We start from the raw sequence: 7779 nt of genomic DNA on the forward strand, positions 1-7779 counted from the left end.
CCCGCACTCGTTCTGGAGTCGTCCGTGAACCAGACGTCCCCGTCCTGAGGAACCGGTCTCTTAGAGCCGTTCCACTCCCAGCGCCCGGGGAAGCTTATTCTGTACCCTCTTTCGAAGGTGCGAATCACCGGCCTCCTGCCTTGAAGGGCTCCTGCCTTCCACCTTGATTCACACCTTAGGCGATAGGCCGCCGTCGCCGCAGCCACTACCACCCGATCAAGAGACTCGACGCCAAGCAGCATTCCCTCGCCGCCACCGGCGTGGTTCGCATAGCCCCCAGAGCCCCTCTTAAAACTAGAGCTCTGTTCCAATGTTAACTTAGCGGTCTTTCCCAGCACTCTTGGCCACCATACGACAGACGCGTAAAGCAGCCTGGGTCTGAGTATCGATACCTTTTTAGCCCTTACCACAAAGTCTCTATAGGCCTTCTGAGCCCTTCGGTGAAGGTCCCAGTCAGCCTGGCGGCCCGTGTTCCTGGTCCTGTTCCAGGCACGACGTGCAGCACTCCTGAGCTCCTGCAGCTTGGGGTTCCACCAGGCAACTTCCCTAGCATTCCTCACTATCCTTTCCAGACAGTTGTCCTCAAAACTGACGAGAATCCTTTGCAGATGTTCGACGCACAGCTCGATCTCTTGCGGGGTCCCATGTCTTCTGGGAAACTCCCTAAGACCGACAGTCAGGTCCTCTCGAAACGAGTCCCAGTCCGTCTTCCTCGGGTCCCTCACTGTTCTTACCTTCGCTTGCACCTTAGTCAGCCTGAAGGTGGTCTGTGATCCGACAATAAGGGCTCGTCAGAGACCCTTCAGCCGGTCACCTCCTGCACTACCTGTCTTGAACAGATAGTTAGGTCCAGAACCTCCCTTCTCACCGCCGTGACAAAGGTAAGCTCCCTGCCTCTGTTGAGAATCTCTAGGTCTGTGGACACCAGAAATTCCAACAGCTTTTCGCCTCTCCTGTTGGTGTCCGTGCTCCCCCACACCGTATGGTGCGCGTTCGCATTGCACCACAGTATAAGGGGAAGTTGCTCCTTTTGGCAGAACTCCACCAGTCGTACAATCCGGTCCGATGGCAGCGGATCGTCTTTTTTGTGTGGGAAGTAGCCCGACGCCACTACCATCTTCCTCTTGATCCCAGTCCCGCTGGCGTCCTCAATCACTACTGCTACCAAGTCCCTGGAACAGAAATCCGACAATAGCTGGCTTTCCAGCCCTTTAACGGCCACACAGGCTCTGGGCCGATCTTCGTGCGGTGGCTTAAACAGCCTGCCGCACCCCGCCAGACCCCTAATACAGCCTCGGACCAGCCAAGGCTCTTGTATTAGTGATATGGCTGTGTGCACCCCAGCTTGGCGCCTGGCAAGAACAGCCGAGGCTCCTTTGCTATGGTGCATTTATTTGGGTGAAGCCCACCCCAGTCAAGCCCATTACGAAGACGAGACCTTTGGGTCGGGCTCCTCCCTACCCCCTTTCCCATCCCCTCTTGGGATGTTCCGGTCACTTTAAAAGTGACCCGATCCATCCCAAGGTGGGGCCTAAAGTCCAGCGCCTTAAGTTTATTGACGCTGGACTGGGGGATGCCGAGAATGAGGTTTCTACCCTCACAGGTAGCTTCCACACTCTCGGCATAGACGCGCCAGCCCGAGGTGAAGATCCCCGGATTCTGCCGCTCCAGCAGCCCCAGGATTGCAGCCGCGCCAACGGGAGGTCTCGGGACCCACACTGCAGTTCTGTACTGCTTTTGCAGCACCTCCAGTCCCACCCTGAGCCTGGCGTCCTCCCACGGCACGATGCCCCCGATCCGGCTTTCGAGCCATTTCAAGGAATCCGTGTCCGCGCACCTCACCACCGCAACACCCCCCTCAAAGTGGTACTGTAAAATCTGGGCAGGGTACTTTCTCGAATCCCCTGGATCTCCTTAAAGACCGCACCCCTCAGCTGCGATAACTGCTCAGCAGTCATCGCAGCATCCGGGTACCCCTCCTCGACAATCACCCTCGTCAGAGGTCCTTCCGCGGCGTCAACGTAAGCATGGGTCCCCCGGACCCTCTGCTTCTTCTTCGCCCCTTCTGCCGATTGTGGGGTCCCATCGGAGTCCTTCCGGCGTTTATTGCCAGAGTTCCCCGGAGGCCCCCCAATCGGCGTCTGGGGGATAGCCGAGGACGAGGAAGAAGAGGTCCCCGGAACGGCCGGCGGGGGCCCAGTCCCAGCCTGAGCCTGGGCCTGAACACTCTCCTTCCGCTCCCGAACCCTCCTCTTCGCGGCTCCGGAAAGTTTCTTCTTGCAAAGATCCTCTTCCTTCGCCGGTTCGTCCGTTGCGGCTTCGGTGCTTCCCGTGCCCCTAGGGGCCCGCTCGGCACTCGAAACCACCCCCCCCTCCGCGGTCTCGGTGCTTCCTGTGCCCACAGGGGTCCGTTCGGCTCCCGATCCTGCTTCTTCCACCCTTCCGGAGTCCTCGGATAAAGCCTCCATCGGGGTGTCTTCGGTGAGTTTTAAAGTTTTTAAATCCATCTCCATTTCGATCCCACGAGCAGCTAGGGAAATATACGGTCCGCCCACGTAGAGCCCCGCATGCGTGGGTAAGGCTAAATACTCTGGAGTTTCGCCTGGTTCCCCAGAGGCATCGTTCAAGACACTGCTCCCCCCCTGGCACGCAGCTCTCGCCAGGATGGCTTTCAGCTTTGCTTGGATTGAGTTAATCCGCGGTATCGGCTTCCCCCCCCTGGGCAGGGTTTTACGCCCGCCGGGGCAGGTTATGACCGTTATTACCCGGACGGTCCGCCCCGGCACGCAGGGGTTTAGGCCCGGACCAAGGTTTCCCCCCCCGGGCGTCCTCTTATCCGCCACCCGGAGACCCGTTAAGTACTCAACCCACGGGTACTGAAGATATACTTTAGACATACGTATAATATTCTTGAGATATATTCGATATATTTTTACAAACTGCCAGCGAAATTCGGGAGCGTCCCAGATGCGCACAGTAATAAACGGACACAACAGGCTGAGTGAAACGGACACAGTAACAAACGGACACAGACCAAACGGACACAGTAACAAACAATGTGGTAAGTTCGTGCGCATTTGGTCCGTGCGCATTTGGTCTGTGTCCGTTTGTTACTGTGTCCGTTTGTTACTGTGTCCATTTGTTACTGTGTCCGTTTATTACTGTGTCCGTTTGGTCTGTGCGCATTTAGTCTGTGTCCGTTTGTTACTATGTCCGTTTGGTCTGTGTCCGTTTGGTCTGTGTCCGTTTGTTACTGTGTCCGTTTCACTCAGCCTGCTGTGTCCGTTTATTACTCTGCGCATCTGGGACTCACTTCGAAATTCTATGGGATAAAGCAACGCGGACATAGTACATTATGAGTATATACTCCGTATATTACGGACGTATCTCCAATATTATACGAATATTGCAATATACTTTCGCAATATCCTACTATCGTTCTCATAATCTAGATGTGCTGTCTGGGTTATATTTGTATTTAACTGCATACGTGCAATAAATAATGCTTTTAAGATGATATATTTTTTTATATTTTAAGTAAAGAATAAGTGTTTTTCTATTTAGTTATATAAGTCGACAAATATCATTCTGTTACTTTATGTTAACAAAGATAGAATAACGTTCATTTCAATTTATGCCATTAAATAGAAAGCATTCAATATAAATTTACTAAATATTCGTTCTATTTATAAAAATATGAGACAAATTTACGTTATAGCTTTGTGGATTAAATAAGAGGCCTAATCACTACAAAATATGTGATATCTAAACAGAATTACCTTTTTAAAAAAAAGGTAAAAAAAGGGCGCCAAGTGTGTGTGTGTGTGTGTGTGTGTGTGTGTGTGTGTGTGTGTGTGTGTGTGTGTGTGTGTGTGTGTGTGTGTGTGTGTGTGAGTATGTGAGTGTGTGTTTACGGAAAATGCTACTATGTTATATATTGCACTGGTTTTATTTTTTTACATTCAAAATAAATTTAAATGTGAAATTACAAGAAATTGGTTTTCAAAATAAAAAGACAAAAATTTTGTCTTTTCTACAAAAATAATGATATGAAGTAAAGGTGCCAGCTATAAGAACGGATATTTATATAAAATTTATTTATTATTTTTTAATATTAAAATGTTATAATCAATAATACAATTGTGTATATACATATAAGTAACATACATTCCTAAAATGGTATAACTTTAATTACAAGACTAAACGCTACAAAATGTGAGTGTTAAGTTTTTCTCTACAAAAATAAAGATAGGAAGAAAAATGTGCCAATCTATAAAAATAGATGTTTATTTTTTTTTAACTGGCATTCATAGTTTGATTTTTCATTAATTCTGTATCAAATTAGAGATTGATATTGGGATTAAATTAAAATGTAACCAATTAGGAACAAAACCAATATTCTTTAACTTTGCTTTGAATGGTCAAATTTCAATTTAATCTCAATCTTAAATCTGATATGGCTTTAAGATTGACTTAAATTTATCTTCAGATATAATTTTATTTAGTACGAAAATTATTTAAAGATCATTTAAGAAAATTTTAAATATAAGATTAAACTATAAATATTAGCCTTTCGTATTAAATTATTGGCTGTTTATATTCAATGAGTATTTTATGAAACAATAAATATATATTTTATAAGCCTATGTGTTGTGCTATATGCGGTCTGTTCGCGTCACATGCCCCGATATGCTCCTACCCAGATAGCACACAGACGTCCTCAGGACGTTGAGGACGGACTTTGTAGATATCCTGAGGACGTCCTGATTTTATCCTGGGACGTCCTCAGGACATCTTGAGGAATAGCAAACGAGCGCCACTTTTTAGTCCTCAGGACATCCTGAGGACAGTCCGTCGGACGTCCTGAGGATATCTGGAATTTCATCAGGACATCCTCAGGAATAGCAAATAATGACCACTTTTTGTCAGATTTTTTTAGATTATTTTTAGGATTTTTGATAAATGTATCGATTTTTTTATAAAAATTAAAACGTTTCTCAGAAAAATTTAAAAAATTCTGAATTAATTAAAAAAATTTTTTAATATTTCTAAGTATTTTTAGAAGTTTTTGAGAATTGAAAAAAACTTTAAAAACAATTAAAAGTTCAAATTATTTCTACGATAATTTTGTAAGAGGAAGAAGACTATACATGATTCAGTCAAGCGACAGTCGTACCTGTTAAAGCATGTTTAATCTTTGTACCCGAGGAAACGGTCACCCATCCAAGTGTCAACCATCGCCGACGTTGCTTGACTTCGAAGACCATACGCATTCTAACGCTTCGTGATAATCCATGAGTACTTCTTGTTTATGCATATATATTTGTTATAGATCATTACAATATATGTTGTCAGAAGGATGAAACATATATAGTTAACTTCCCAGACAGCACTGGATATCGTGTGAATATTCTACTCTCATACGGAATGTACTGTAATTGTACCGAATATACGTAAAACATTCATATAACGTCTCAGTAGAATGTCATTTTGGTATATCCTCAAAATAAACTTAGAATATAGCAACTGAACTCCTACTGAATCGACTCCTACTGTTTTATGATGTCTTGAGGACTTCCGTAGGATGTCCTGAGGATTTTTCATACAATGTCTTGAGGGCTATTTTAGGACGTCCTGAGAACTGTCTTAGGATGTCCTGAGGACTTTCACGATATCATATTCTCAGAACATTCTGTGTTATCTAAAATGTCTGGTATTTATACAGTCATTATATTTATGTTTATCTTCAGACGTTTTGTAGCTAATGAAGCTCTTTATACAATATTTTAAGAATAACGTTTTCAGCTAGAATACAGTAACCTCAGGACATCCCAAGAATGTCCTCAAGACATGAGTAGAATTTTAATTCATATTAATCCTCTTACAGAATCTAACATTCTAAACTTACTTTAGAAGTCAAATTTATACATAAGATATTTATATAAAATATTTACAATAATACAACTATTATATTCTGACAAGATTCCAAGACATCTCGGGACATATTCAAGATCCTGAGGACCCAGACAGCACTTGTAGATTATGAAAACAATGGTAGGATATTGCGAAAGTATATTGCAATATTCGTATAATATTTTAGAGATACGTTTGTGATATGCCGAGTATATATTCATAACGTACTATGTCCGCGTTGCCTTATCCCATAGAATTTCGCTGGCAGTTTGTGAGAATATACCGAATATATCTCAAGCATGTCATACGTATGTCTAAAATATATCTTTAGTTTATACACAATATATCTCAAGAATGTTATACGTATGTCTAGAGTATATTTTCAGTATATTTACAATATGTCTAGAGTATGTTTGCATTATATGGGTTCATGCATAATGAGAGGAATAAGGAACAAGGAATTAAACATACGGAATTAGCAAGAAGAAAGAAGATGAAGAATTAATATCTCTTCTTCTTTCTTTTTGCTAATTCCCAAATGTTTAATTCTTTGTTCCTTATTCCTCTCATTGTGCATAAGCCCTATCTGTATATAGCACAATATTGCATGTACACACACGCACACATCCCTTATAAAAAAATACAATTGGGTTATTTATCAAAAAGCTATTGAAAACTATTGGAACTAATAGTAATACTATTAGACACACTATTAGTTCCAATAGTTTTTTTGTTGAATACGCTGCGTTGGGAAATTATGCTTAGATAATTGTAAGTTACAACTTACATTATATATATATTGTAACGTGGTAGCTTAGCTGCCACGGGTGGCAGCGTCCCTCCCCCGTCACAGGCTGCGGGTTCGCGCCGTACGGGGAAAATAGGCGAGAAGCGAGAGGGGATCTCCAGGGGGAACGGCGACGGGCCTAGCGAGTATTATTAATGTCACATATTTTTGGTTTCTTTGCGCGGCGACCGCCTCTCGATGGAATTCGGCGAGAGAGCGAGAGAGGAGGAGAGTGAGCGACGGCGATGCGGGGAAGGAGGAAGGACGCCACCGGTGCCCGGAAGAGACGAGCACGCGACCCGCACGGGAACTCGGCGTGGCCCTGGGAAAGCCACGGCCGGAGCCTAAAGCGGCGGTGCCCGCCAACACCACGGCGGAACATCTCGAAGGGCTGTGGAGGAGCCCAAACGCGTCGAAGGAGGCGTCAAGTCCTCTCGCGAGGAACGGAGGTCTCCGCGTGCGCTGCCCCGGCTCGGGAAGTGGCCCAGCGGGAGAAAGAAAATTTCGCGGGGGCCTGCGGGGCCCCCGGAAGGATTACGGCGCGCACGTCCCTGCGTACGCAGGACTGCGTGCCTTGCAGCAATTGAGTCGCGGCGCGGAAACAATGCGCATGACCGAACGGGGGGGTCGCGGCGTCGATCCGGGATCGACCGCGATCCACCCCGCTTTTGCGTGCGAGCGGTCTAGGCGTGAGGTCGCGAGTCGTGCCTAAAAGGGCGAATTATCGGTGTGGCGTGTGCGAGGCCTCAGCGAGAGCCAAAGGACGAGCCGAGAGACGAGGGAGGACGCCTTAGACGTTATCGGTGAGGTGGCCTGCCAGGATAATTTTGTGTGAGCGGTTGCCGGCTAACGGGGCGTCCCCGCGTCCGTTCTGCATCCGTTTTCGTGTTGGTACGTGATTCGCGTGGGCCGCGGGGCGGTCATATGTTCGCGGGATTAATTGGGGATTTGGCGGATGCAAGCGGGCGGGACGTCAACGCGCCGAGCCACGGGGAAGACGGTCGTGGAGACGCTCGGGTTCCGTCGGAGATTCCCCTCGACCGTGTGCGCCGCAAAGCCCTCGCGCGAGCGAGTATCGC

The sequence above is a fragment of the Monomorium pharaonis genome, chromosome 8, assembly GCF_013373865.1.
Source record: "Monomorium pharaonis isolate MP-MQ-018 chromosome 8, ASM1337386v2, whole genome shotgun sequence".
NCBI classification, from domain to species: Eukaryota; Metazoa; Arthropoda; class Insecta; order Hymenoptera; family Formicidae; genus Monomorium; species Monomorium pharaonis.